The sequence below is a fragment of the Oncorhynchus keta genome, unplaced genomic scaffold (assembly GCF_023373465.1).
Source record: "Oncorhynchus keta strain PuntledgeMale-10-30-2019 unplaced genomic scaffold, Oket_V2 Un_contig_723_pilon_pilon, whole genome shotgun sequence".
Taxonomy (NCBI): Eukaryota; Metazoa; Chordata; class Actinopteri; order Salmoniformes; family Salmonidae; genus Oncorhynchus; species Oncorhynchus keta.
The window spans coordinates 1-13,338 of record NW_026289339.1 but is presented as its reverse complement, the minus strand read 5'-3'; the positions used below and the strand labels follow the sequence as shown (position 1 = coordinate 13,338).

The 13,338-nt window shown below is 40.0% G+C and overlaps 9 non-coding genes across 9 annotated transcripts; all 9 read right to left on the bottom strand.

The window, feature by feature from the left end:
• Nucleotides 1-82: 82 nt before the first annotated feature.
• On the bottom strand, nt 83-164 carry trnas-aga (transfer RNA serine (anticodon AGA)). The gene has a single exon. It is a non-coding gene; the product is annotated as a tRNA-Ser (tRNA).
• A 273-nt stretch (nt 165-437) lies between these two features.
• On the bottom strand, nt 438-520 carry trnal-cag (transfer RNA leucine (anticodon CAG)). The gene has a single exon. It is a non-coding gene; the product is annotated as a tRNA-Leu (tRNA).
• Nucleotides 521-1,859: 1,339 nt separating this feature from the next.
• On the bottom strand, nt 1,860-1,941 carry trnas-aga (transfer RNA serine (anticodon AGA)). The gene has a single exon. It is a non-coding gene; the product is annotated as a tRNA-Ser (tRNA).
• A 273-nt stretch (nt 1,942-2,214) lies between these two features.
• Nucleotides 2,215-2,295, bottom strand: trnal-cag (transfer RNA leucine (anticodon CAG)). Its single transcript has one exon. It is a non-coding gene; the product is annotated as a tRNA-Leu (tRNA).
• A 1,336-nt stretch (nt 2,296-3,631) lies between these two features.
• On the bottom strand, nt 3,632-3,713 carry trnas-aga (transfer RNA serine (anticodon AGA)). The gene has a single exon. It is a non-coding gene; the product is annotated as a tRNA-Ser (tRNA).
• A 273-nt stretch (nt 3,714-3,986) lies between these two features.
• On the bottom strand, nt 3,987-4,069 carry trnal-cag (transfer RNA leucine (anticodon CAG)). The gene has a single exon. It is a non-coding gene; the product is annotated as a tRNA-Leu (tRNA).
• A 1,337-nt stretch (nt 4,070-5,406) lies between these two features.
• Nucleotides 5,407-5,488, bottom strand: trnas-aga (transfer RNA serine (anticodon AGA)). The gene has a single exon. It is a non-coding gene; the product is annotated as a tRNA-Ser (tRNA).
• A 1,736-nt stretch (nt 5,489-7,224) lies between these two features.
• On the bottom strand, nt 7,225-7,306 carry trnas-aga (transfer RNA serine (anticodon AGA)). Its single transcript has one exon. It is a non-coding gene; the product is annotated as a tRNA-Ser (tRNA).
• Nucleotides 7,307-7,579: 273 nt separating this feature from the next.
• On the bottom strand, nt 7,580-7,662 carry trnal-cag (transfer RNA leucine (anticodon CAG)). Its single transcript has one exon. It is a non-coding gene; the product is annotated as a tRNA-Leu (tRNA).
• Nucleotides 7,663-13,338: the final 5,676 nt, after the last annotated feature.

The following is a 13,338-nucleotide window of genomic DNA, read 5'->3' as shown; positions in this document are numbered from 1 at the left end:
TTGTGGAGATCTGTTAGGATATGATTGGTATAAGAAACACGACTAAACTTCAACCTCCGGAGGGGTCAAGAAAATCTAATTTCGTTGTCGGCAGGATTCGAACCTGCGCAGGAAGATCCTAATGGATTTCTAGTCCATCGCCTTAACCACTCGGCCACGACAACAGGCTTGTCAGCAGTGAATGGGCCACCAGGCATAGCCTACAGAAAGTGATAATTTTACAACTGAAAGACAATGCAGTAACTCATTAACTCATTATGCAATAACATGAAATGTTCCCCTCAGTCATTTGTTATTAAGTACAGCTGTTTTCTTATTTTCCTTGATCTTTGCTCAGCTCCAGAAGGTTTGCATTTGAGAGTGTTTATTATAAAGTGTTATTTCATCATCTTATTATTACTGCTAAGCAGCATGACTCCTGAGAGGAACTAAACAACTGTCAGAAGTGGGATTTGAACCCACGCCTCCATGGGAGACTGCGACCTGAACGCAGCGCCTTAGACCGCTCGGCCATCCTGACTACAGCATAGTACCTGGGTATCGGGTTAAAGAGTATGGGGTAAAAGTAGAAATAGGCACAGCCTTCTAAAATCACCACAGAGACCAGTAAATTTATGCACGATACCGACTTGCACTTTCAATAGTCATTTGTTTTTATCAATGAAAAACTCCAGTCATTGATTTAACCTCAATATGGCCTTCAATGGAAAAGAGTAGTAAATCGTCATTGAATGAACGCTAAACTGGCCTCAGAATATGGCCATTCTGATATAAATGATAAATTCCTCAGATAAGACCGAAAAAGTGTATGGAAATATCAGCAATCATCAGGGTAAGAGTGACAACAGGTCCACATGGGGGAAATCTTAACAAATGGCTTAATGGGTATTTTCAACGCAATCGTGTTATTATTTATTTTTAGGGTTTAACAAGGCAGCTCACCTGTGACCTGTGGCTTGACATTAGATGCGGCGACTTCGATTACCCTGCAGATTATATTTTTGTTCTTCCCGCCAATACAATCCACTGACAACGACCGACGAGTTGTGCGTTCCGAGATGCTTTTTGTTATTCGCCTGTTTGTGGCCCGCCTGTGAAATTGCGCGATTCTTGCAATTCTCTTTCAGCCTCTCATCAACTAGCTGTTTTTGCAGAATATTAAAAATACGATAGTTAATCACTACTCATATTAACGAGGTGTCATTTACATTACCTGAAGTCATTTATTTTTCAACTGGATATTACAAAGGTGCATGACATGCAGGCGCTAAAAAGTTGTTGTCAGGAGTGGGTTTCAAACCATGCCTATAGGGGAGTCTGCGACCTGAATGACTTAATGGTTATTTTCAATGCAATCATGTTTTTACTTTTTCTTTTAGGGTTTAACAAGGTTTCTCACCAATGACTTTAGATGTGGCCAGTTCGATTACCCTGCAGACTTTAAGAGTGTCTTCAGAATATGGCCATTTTTACATGAATTTAAAAATGCCTCAGATAGGACCAAAAAGTGTCTGGAGCTATCCGTCAGGGTAAGAGTGACAACAGGTTTCCACATGTGAAAATGGGTGAAATCTTAGCAAATGGCTGAATGGTTATTCATGGGAATCGTGTTGTTGTATTGTTGAGTGTATCATGAGATCTCACCTGAAATCTGTGGCTTGACTACAAACCTGTAACCTATGCTACTGTGGCCTATAGAGCTAGAAGGATGGATAACCAGGTGTGTAAAGGTGTGAGGTGGGATCCTATCCCAAATGGACAACTAATCCCTATGTACTTGTGGAGATCTGTTAGGATATGATTGGTATAAGAAACACGACTAAACTTCAACCTCCGGAGGGGTCAAGAAAATCTAATTTCGTTGTCGGCAGGATTCGAACCTGCGCAGGAAGATCCTAATGGATTTCTAGTCCATCGCCTTAACCACTCGGCCACGACAACAGGCTTGTCAGCAGTGAATGGGCCACCAGGCATAGCCTACAGAAAGTGATAATTTTACAACTGAAAGACAATGCAGTAACTCATTAACTCATTATGCAATAACATGAAATGTTCCCCTCAGTCATTTGTTATTAAGTACAGCTGTTTTCTTATTTTCCTTGATCTTTGCTCAGCTCCAGAAGGTTTGCATTTGAGAGTGTTTATTATAAAGTGTTATTTCATCATCTTATTATTACTGCTAAGCAGCATGACTCCTGAGAGGAACTAAACAACTGTCAGAAGTGGGATTTGAACCCACGCCTCCATGGGAGACTGCGACCTGAACGCAGCGCCTTAGACCTCGGCCATCCTGACTACAGCATAGTACCTGGGTATCGGGTTAAAGAGTATGGGGTAAAAGTAGAAATAGGCACAGCCTTCTAAAATCACCACAGAGACCAGTAAATGCACGATACCGACTTGCACTTTCAATAGTCATTTGTTTTTATCAATGAAAAACTCCAGTCATTGATTTAACCTCAATATGGCCTTCAATGGAAAAGAGTAGTAAATCGTCATTGAATGAACGCTAAACTGGCCTCAGAATATGGCCATTCTGATATAAATGATAAAATTCCTCAGATAAGACCGAAAAAGTGTATGGAAATATCAGCAATCATCAGGGTAAGAGTGACAACAGGTCCACATGGGGGAAATCTTAACAAATGGCTTAATGGGTATTTTCAACGCAATCGTGTTATTATTTATTTTTAGGGTTTAACAAGGCAGCTCACCTGTGACCTGTGGCTTGACATTAGATGCGGCGACTTCGATTACCCTGCAGACGATATTTTTTTTTTCTTCCCGCCAATACAATCCACTGACAACGACCGACGAGTTGTGCGTTCCGAGATGCTTTTTGTTATTCGCCTGTTTGTGGCCCGCCTGTGAAATTGCGCGATTCTTGCAATTCTCTTTCAGCCTCTCATCAACTAGCTGTTTTTGCAGAATATTAAAAATACGATAGTTAATCACTACTCATATTAACGAGGTGTCATTTACATTACCTGAAGTCATTTATTTTTCAACTGGATATTACAAAGGTGCATGACATGCAGGCGCTAAAAAGTTGTCAGGAGTGGGTTTCAAACCATGCCTATAGGGGAGTCTGCGACCTGAATGACTTAATGGTTATTTTCAATGCAATCATGTTTTTACTTTTTCTTTTAGGGTTTAACAAGGTTTCTCACCAATGACTTTAGATGTGGCCAGTTCGATTACCCTGCAGACTTTAAGAGTGTCTTCAGAATATGGCCATTTTTACATGAATTTAAAAATGCCTCAGATAGGACCAAAAAAGTGTCTGGAGCTATCCGTCAGGGTAAGAGTGACAACAGGTTTCCACATGTGAAAATGGGTGAAATCTTAGCAAATGGCTGAATGGTTATTCATGGGAATCGTGTTGTTGTATTGTTGAGTGTATCATGAGATCTCACCTGAAATCTGTGGCTTGACTACAAACCTGTAACCTATGCTACTGTGGCCTATAGAGCTAGAAGGATGGATAACCAGGTGTGTAAAGGTGTGAGGTGGGATCCTATCCCAAATGGACAACTAATCCCTATGTACTTGTGGAGATCTGTTAGGATATGATTGGTATAAGAAACACGACTAAACTTCAACCTCCGGAGGGGTCAAGAAAATCTAATTTCGTTGTCGGCAGGATTCGAACCTGCGCAGGAAGATCCTAATGGATTTCTAGTCCATCGCCTTAACCACTCGGCCACGACAACAGGCTTGTCAGCAGTGAATGGGCCACCAGGCATAGCCTACAGAAAGTGATAATTTTACAACTGAAAGACAATGCAGTAACTCATTAACTCATTATGCAATAACATGAAATGTTCCCCTCAGTCATTTGTTATTAAGTACAGCTGTTTTCTTATTTTCCTTGATCTTTGCTCAGCTCCAGAAGGTTTGCATTTGAGAGTGTTTATTATAAAGTGTTATTTCATCATCTTATTATTACTGCTAAGCAGCATGACTCCTGAGAGGAACTAAACAACTGTCAGAAGTGGGATTTGAACCCACGCCTCCATGGGAGACTGCGACCTGAACGCAGCGCCTTAGACCGCTCGGCCATCCTGACTACAGCATAGTACCTGGGTATCGGGTTAAAGAGTATGGGGTAAAAGTAGAAATAGGCACAGCCTTCTAAAATCACCACAGAGACCAGTAAATTTATGCACGATACCGACTTGCACTTTCAATAGTCATTTGTTTTTATCAATGAAAAACTCCAGTCATTGATTTAACCTCAATATGGCCTTCAATGGAAAAGAGTAGTAAATCGTCATTGAATGAACGCTAAACTGGCCTCAGAATATGGCCATTCTGATATAAATGATAAAATTCCTCAGATAAGACCGAAAAAGTGTATGGAAATATCAGCAATCATCAGGGTAAGAGTGACAACAGGTCCACATGGGGGAAATCTTAACAAATGGCTTAATGGGTATTTTCAACGCAATCGTGTTATTATTTATTTTTAGGGTTTAACAAGGCAGCTCACCTGTGACCTGTGGCTTGACATTAGATGCGGCGACTTCGATTACCCTGCAGATTATATTTTTGTTCTTCCCGCCAATACAATCCACTGACAACGACCGACGAGTTGTGCGTTCCGAGATGCTTTTGTTATTCGCCTGTTTGTGGCCCGCCTGTGAAATTGCGCGATTCTTGCAATTCTCTTTCAGCCTCTCATCAACTAGCTGTTTTTGCAGAATATTAAAAATACTATAGTTATTCACTACTCATATTAACTAGGTGTCATTTACATTACCTTAAGTCATTTATTTTTCAACTGGATTTTACAAAGGTGCATGACATGCAGGCGCTAAAAAGTTGTCAGGAGTGGGTTTCAAACCATGCCTATAGGTGAGTCTGCGACCTGAATGACTTAATGGTTATTTTCAATGCAATCATGTTTTTACTTTTTCTTTTAGGGTTTAACAAGGTTTCTCACCAATGACTTTAGATGTGGCCAGTTCGATTACCCTGCAGACTTTAAGAGTGTCTTCAGAATATGGCCATTTTTACATGAATTTAAAAATGCCTCAGATAGGACCAAAAAAGTGTCTGGAGCTATCCGTCAGGGTAAGAGTGACAACAGGTTTCCACATGTGAAAATGGGTGAAATCTTAGCAAATGGCTGAATGGTTATTCATGGGAATCGTGTTGTTGTATTGTTGAGTGTATCATGAGATCTCACCTGAAATCTGTGGCTTGACTACAAACCTGTAACCTATGCTACTGTGGCCTATAGAGCTAGAAGGATGGATAACCAGGTGTGTAAAGGTGTGAGGTGGGATCCTATCCCAAATGGACAACTAATCCCTATGTACTTGTGGAGATCTGTTAGGATATGATTGGTATAAGAAACACGACTAAACTTCAACCTCCGGAGGGGTCAAGAAAATCTAATTTCGTTGTCGGCAGGATTCGAACCTGCGCAGGAAGATCCTAATGGATTTCTAGTCCATCGCCTTAACCACTCGGCCACGACAACAGGCTTGTCAGCAGTGAATGGGCCACCAGGCATAGCCTACAGAAAGTGATAATTTTACAACTGAAAGACAATGCAGTAACTCATTAACTCATTATGCAATAACATGAAATGTTCCCCTCAGTCATTTGTTATTAAGTACAGCTGTTTTCTTATTTTCCTTGATCTTTGCTCAGCTCCAGAAGGTTTGCATTTGAGAGTGTTTATTATAAAGTGTTATTTCATCATCTTATTATTACTGCTAAGCAGCATGACTCCTGAGAGGAACTAAACAACTGTCAGAAGTGGGATGGGAGAGTGCGACCTGAACGCAGCGCCTTAGACCGCTCGGCCATCCTGACTACAGCACAGTACCTGGGTATCGGGTTAAAGAGTATGGGGTAAAAGTAGAAATAGGCACAGCCTTCTAAAATCACCACAGAGACCAGTAAATGCACGATACCGACTTGCACTTTCAATAGTCATTTGTTTTTATCAATGAAAAACTCCAGTCATTGATTTAACCTCAATATGGCCTTCAATGGAAAAGAGTAGTAAATCGTCATTGAATGAACGCTAAACTGGCCTCAGAATATGGCCATTCTGATATAAATGATAAAATTCCTCAGATAAGACCGAAAAAGTGTATGGAAATATCAGCAATCATCAGGGTAAGAGTGACAACAGGTCCACATGGGGGAAATCTTAACAAATGGCTTAATGGGTATTTTCAACGCAATCGTGTTATTATTTATTTTTAGGGTTTAACAAGGCAGCTCACCTGTGACCTGTGGCTTGACATTAGATGCGGCGACTTCGATTACCCTGCAGATTATATTTTTGTTCTTCCCGCCAATACAATCCACTGACAACGACCGACGAGTTGTGCGTTCCGAGATGCTTTTTGTTATTCGCCTGTTTGTGGCCCGCCTGTGAAATTGCGCGATTCTTGCAATTCTCTTTCAGCCTCTCATCAACTAGCTGTTTTTGCAGAATATTAAAAATACTATAGTTAATCACTACTCATATTAACGAGGTGTCATTTACATTACCTGAAGTCATTTATTTTTCAACTGGATTTTACAAAGGTGCATGACATGCAGGCGCTAAAAAGTTGTCAGGAGTGGGTTTCAAACCATGCCTATAGGGGAGTCTGCGACCTGAATGACTTAATGGTTATTTTCAATGCAATCATGTTTTTACTTTTTCTTTTAGGGTTTAACAAGGTTTCTCACCAATGACTTTAGATGTGGCCAGTTCGATTACCCTGCAGACTTTAAGAGTGTCTTCAGAATATGGCCATTTTTACAAAACATGATTCAGCGACCTTTACAATCCAGTTGCAGGTGAGCGTACGAATCTTTTTAAATGGGCTGAATTTAAAAATGCCTCAGATAGGACCAAAAAAGTGTCTGGAGCTATCCGTCAGGGTAAGAGTGACAACAGGTTTCCACATGTGAAAATGGGTGAAATCTTAGCAAATGGCTGAATGGTTATTCATGGGAATCGTGTTGTTGTATTGTTGAGTGTATCATGAGATCTCACCTGAAATCTGTGGCTTGACTACAAACCTGTAACCTATGCTACTGTGGCCTATAGAGCTAGAAGGATGGATAACCAGGTGTGTAAAGGTGTGAGGTGGGATCCTATCCCAAATGGACAACTAATCCCTATGTACTTGTGGAGATCTGTTAGGATATGATTGGTATAAGAAACACGACTAAACTTCAACCTCCGGAGGGGTCAAGAAAATCTAATTTCGTTGTCGGCAGGATTCGAACCTGCGCAGGAAGATCCTAATGGATTTCTAGTCCATCGCCTTAACCACTCGGCCACGACAACAGGCTTGTCAGCAGTGAATGGGCCACCAGGCATAGCCTACAGAAAGTGATAATTTTACAACTGAAAGACAATGCAGTAACTCATTAACTCATTATGCAATAACATGAAATGTTCCCCTCAGTCATTTGTTATTAAGTACAGCTGTTTTCTTATTTTCCTTGATCTTTGCTCAGCTCCAGAAGGTTTGCATTTGAGAGTGTTTATTATAAAGTGTTATTTCATCATCTTATTATTACTGCTAAGCAGCATGACTCCTGAGAGGAACTAAACAACTGTCAGAAGTGGGATTTGAACCCACGCCTCCATGGGAGACTGCGACCTGAACGCAGCGCCTTAGACCGCTCGGCCATCCTGACTAACCTACCTTAAAGACACAGAGAGCAGGCAATGGCATAAACATAATGTCATCAAAGATGAACGTTGTCTCATTCGGTCTGTTTCGCAGGGACAAAAAAGTAGGCCCAAGATTTATGTCATTTTTCCCATGTCGTCATTTGCTTTTGGGTATTGACAAAACATGAGAGAACCGTTATCTCGGGTATTTAGAAGCACAATTCGACCTGAGCGTACGTTCCTAAATGGTCCTTCCGAACCGATGCGTCTAGGCCTCAACGGTTTTTGAGTTAACCCATTTATCTGTTAAAAGGGTGTTTAAATCAAATAGTTTTATTTTTCCACTTCACCCCATCAAGGAATACATTGCCAATAAAAAAAATTCAGCCAAGTCTATATTTAAGAGAAAATGCGTATGAACCTGTCTTTGGTGATGTCCATCAGGCCAGTATTTTTTTTCAGGTCTACCTGTGTTACAGATCCAGTTGCAGGTTGTTCTTACCAATCTTTTAAAGTGGTTAAAATCACTGCTAAAAGTCTGTGATTTTCCATTATTTTCTGAAGTAACAGACATAGTGCATTCAACCCTCCGTAAATAACTCAGTTCTTAACGTAAAGACTTAAAACTCAGGATTCTGTAAAGTTTCATATGTCAATCAAGACATGAGTTTATTTATAGCTTCCTGTGCCAACCGGAAGTGCCTTTAATGATGTCACAGTGGCAGTTTCCATGGGTTAAAAAGGTCAGATCTTTTCAAAACTTCATATGTGTGACTAGGTAACCCTCATGAACTGTAAATCAGTCATTTCTCCCAACAGATGTCAAAGAAAAGCTCTCACACGCACACACAGCAAGGATGGAGTGAAAAGTGCGGTTCTCAAAGACACAGAGAGCAGGCAATGGCATAAACATAATCTCTAGGCCGTGCCGAGTTCAACGAGATATCCCGCTTGACCGTAGCTCGCTCGGTCTGAGCGCAGCGACCATTAGAAAAGTAGGCCCAAAATGAAGCCTGCCCCACAACGTCATTTGCTTTTGGGTGACAGTGAGAGAACCGTTAGGGTGAGAAGCACAATTCGACCTCAGGTACGTTCCTAAGGTCCTTCCGATCCGTGCAAGCCTAACGTTGACCGTGTGGCATTAACCCTTAATAGTTAAAAGAAGGTGTTTACTTCAAAGAGTTTGCATTGACTTCTCTCCCCATAGGAATACATTGCCTTTACCCCTAAATTCAACCTGAAGTCTATATGGGTTATGAATGCCGTATGAACCTGTCTTTGATAACAGTCCATCAGGCCAGTATGAGGTCTACCTGTGTTGATTCTAAGCTTCCTGGACCAACCGGAAGTGGTTAAAATCACCCTAAAAGTGTTTTTCCATTACCTGCCTGCAGTTTGATAGACATAGTGCATTCAACCCTGTGTAAATCAGTCAATTCTTAACGTAAGGACTTAAAACTCAGGATTCTGTAAAAGCATAGCCCAGTGAGGATATGTGTTGACTTATAGCTTCCTGTGACAACCGGAAGTGCCTTAATTGGTGTCTCAGGGGCTGTTTCGAGGGGTTAAAAAGTCAGATCTGTCCAAAACTTCATATGTGTGATTAGGCAACCCCCATGAACTGTAAATCAGTCATTTTTCCCATAAAATTTCAAAGGAAAACTAAATCACACAGACACACAACTTGGAAGGAGGGACGTATTGGGGTTTGTAGAGACAGACAGTGCCTCCAATAGTTAGCTTTGTTCGAGCTAAAAGAACCGTCAGACCTAGAGTTCCGAAACTTTAGAAACCTGTTCTAGACCTCGGGTCGATAGTGCGTGGTGAGTTAGGTGGCTCTAGAAGGTTCTCGACCGAGAAATAGCCTCGTACATTTGCAATGATTTCAATTCATTTTGACCATTACGAAAATGGCGACATTTAGAAAAGTCTCAGAGACACAAGACTAGGTGCATTGGAACCGGCTCGGCCCATAGAGACGGACCCCAACGTTTCGGTCCGATAGCTCATTCAAGGACCCCATAGCAAGGCATGGAAAAAGTGGATTTTCAGCACCAATTAGGGTTTTACTCGGGCACCGAAGGACCTATCGAGCCGAAACTCGGGATTCGGGGTCGCCTCACATAGGCCTTCACATAATGTCTGACCTGGACCCGCAGCTAGAACGTAACTATGTGTTTTACGTTTTTATTATGTTTTAAACTAAAGGCGCTGTGAATTATGGGCCTGCTCTGACATATATGATAGTTGGCTTCTAAATGAGTTGGAAAAAGTGGGTTTGGTGTCAATTGGTATCAGTTTGGTGTCAAAATGACATCTAATTGACTGATGGACACTGACTTGCTAGTTGACTTTTGTACATTAGCAATATGTTTAAACGGAGAGGGACCATCACCAAAAGTGACATTCTGAAATCAACCCTAACGAGCCATGGAGATGAACCAGAATCACTGCCCAGCTATCCCGAGTTCATCGGGCCAGTCAATTTCACATTCCTGCAGGATTTTTATAGCATGACAAATTCGTGATGGTACCTGCCCATTGAACCATATTGCAAATGCACAGTGACTTTGCAAAAGTGAGAAAACATAAACAAATGGACATGATGAAATCAACACAACGAGTGATGGAAATGTACAACTATCACTGCTCAGCCATCCTGTGTTCATCAGACCAGTCAATTTTGCATTTTTGAGCATGTCAAATTTCATATGGTAAATGCACATTGAAACATATTGCAAATGCACGTGCACTTGCAATATGATTCTATAGTGAAAAAACATCACCTAATGGACATGATGAAATCAACACAACGAGTGATGGAAATGTACAACTATCACTGCTCGGCCATCCTGTGTCCATCAGACCAGTCAATTTTGCATTTTTGAGCATGTCAAATTTCATATGGTAAATGCACATTGAAACATATTGCAAATGCACGCACTTGCAATATGATTCTATAGTGAAAAAACATCACCTAATGGACATGATGAAATCAACACAACGAGTGATGGAAATGTACAACTATCACTGCCCGGCCATCCTGTGTTCCCATAGCGAGCATTAATATCAGAATGACCGGTAAATGCATTTACAACCATATTTTTATTTTTGGGTTACCAGTTGCACAACAATGCACGTGCATTTGCAATATGATTCTATAGTGAAAAAACATCACCTAATGGACATGATGAAATCAACACAACGAGTGATGGAAATGTACAACTATCACTGCTCGGCCATCCTGTGTTCATCAGACCAGTCAATTTTTCCTGCAGCATTTTTAGCATGACAAATTTCATATGGTAAATGCCCATTGAACCATATTGCAAATGCACAGTGACTTTGCAAATGATTCTATAGTGAGAAAACATAAACAAATGGACATGATGAAATCAACACAACGAGTGATGGAAATGTACAACTATCACTGCCCGGCCATCCTGTGTTCCCATAGCGAGCATTAATATCAGAATGACCGGTAAATGCATTTACAACCATATTTTTATTTTTGGGTTACCAGTTGCACAACAATGCACGTGCATTTGCAATATGATTCTATAGTGAAAAACATCACCTAATGGACATGATGAAATCAACACAACGAGTGATGGAAATGAACAACTATCACTGCTCGGCCATCCTGTGTTCATCAGACCAGTCAATTTTGCATTTTTGAGCATGTCAAATTTCATATGGTAAATGCACATTGAAACATATTGCAAATGCGCGTGCACTTGCAATATGATTCTATAGTGTAAAAACATCACCTAATGGACATGATGAAATCAACACAACGAGTGATGGAAATGTACAACTATCACTGCCCGGCCATCCTGTGTTCCCATAGCGAGCATTAATATCAGAATGACCGGTAAATGCATTTACAAGCATATTTTTTGGGGGTTACCAGGTGCCTATTTTCAATCACCAGTTGCACAACATGCGTATCCATCAGAATATTTTAAACAGTCCATAAAGCACTCAGGACGGACTCCATAGATATAGAGGGCCGTAGTAGGGTACTCCCATAGCGGGCATGGACAATAGGCAAATGCATTTACAACCATATTTTTATTTTTGGGTTACCAGTTGCACAACAATGCACGTGCATTTGCAATATGATTCTATAGTGAAAAAACATCACCTAATGGACATGATGAAATCAACACAACGAGTGATGGAAAGGAACAACTATCACTGCCAGGCCATCCTGTGTTCATCAGACCAGTCAATTTTTCCTGCATTTTTATAGCATGACAAATTCGTGATGGTAAATGCCCATTGAACCATATTGCAAATGCACAGTGACTTTGCAAAATTCTATAGTGAAAAACATAAACAAATGGACATGATGAAATCAACACAACGAGTGATGGAAATGTACAACTATCACTGCTCGGCCATCCTGTGTTCATCAGACCAGTCAATTTTGCATTTTGAGCATGTCAAATTTCATATTAAATGCATATTTTTAACATATTGCAAATGCACGTGCACTTACAATATGATTCTATAGTGAAAAACATCACCTAATGGACATGATGAAATCAACACAACGAGTGATGGAAATGTACAACTATCACTGCTCGGCCATCCTGTGTTCATCAGACCAGTCAATTTTGCATTTTTGAGCAAGGTCAAATTTCATATGGTAAATGCACATTGAAACATATTGCAAATGCACGTGCACTTGCAATATGATTATATAGTCATCACAAAATGGACATGATGAAGTCAACACAACGAGTGATGGAAAGGAACAACTATCACTGCCCGGCCATCCCGAGTTCATCAGGCCAGTCAATTTTGCATTTCTGCAGGATTTTTTTGAGCATGTCAAATTTCTTACGTCATTTGGCCCACAAAAAATTCCTTATGCACAATTTAAAAAAATATATAAAAAAATATGATAATAAAATTGGACAAAAGTATATTCATACAGTTCTTACACATGTGTAATTGACAAAAAAATTGAAAGAATTTCAAAAACGGTCCAGAAAGCACTTTTTAAGGGTGTGTGAAGTTTTTACAAAATTTTGACATTTTTGACTTTTGACTTTTGACTTCCTATGAAATCATATTGGAAATTGGACAAAACATATTCCTTATGCGCATGTAAAAAAAAAAAAAAAAATTATGATAATAAAATTGGACAAAAGTATATTCATACAGTTCTTACACATGTGTAATTGACAAAAAATCGAAAGAATTTCGAAAAACGGTCCAGAAAGCACTTTTTATGGGTGTGTGAAGTTTTTACAAAATTTTGACATTTTTGACTTTTGACTTTTGACTTCCTATGAAATCATATTGGAATTGGACAAAACATATTCCTTATGCGCATATAAAAAAAAAAAAAAATTATGATAATAAAATTGGACAAAAGTATATTCATACAGTTCTTACACATGTGTAATTGACAAAAAAATCGAAAGAATTTCGAAAAACGGTCCAGAAAGCACTTTTTAAGGGGTGATAAGTTTTTGAAAAAAATTTCATTTTTCAAAATTTTACTTTTGGACATTGATTTGGGTTACATATCCAATATGAAAAACCCCGGTGGAGCGCATTTGCCCCCTGTTGAATTTTTAAAGTGTTACAACTGGCAATTACCATATGGCATTTGCAATACACTTTGCATGAATCAACGCCGAATTGGGTGGTATTGGCCAATGTGTATATGGTTTGTCCGATGC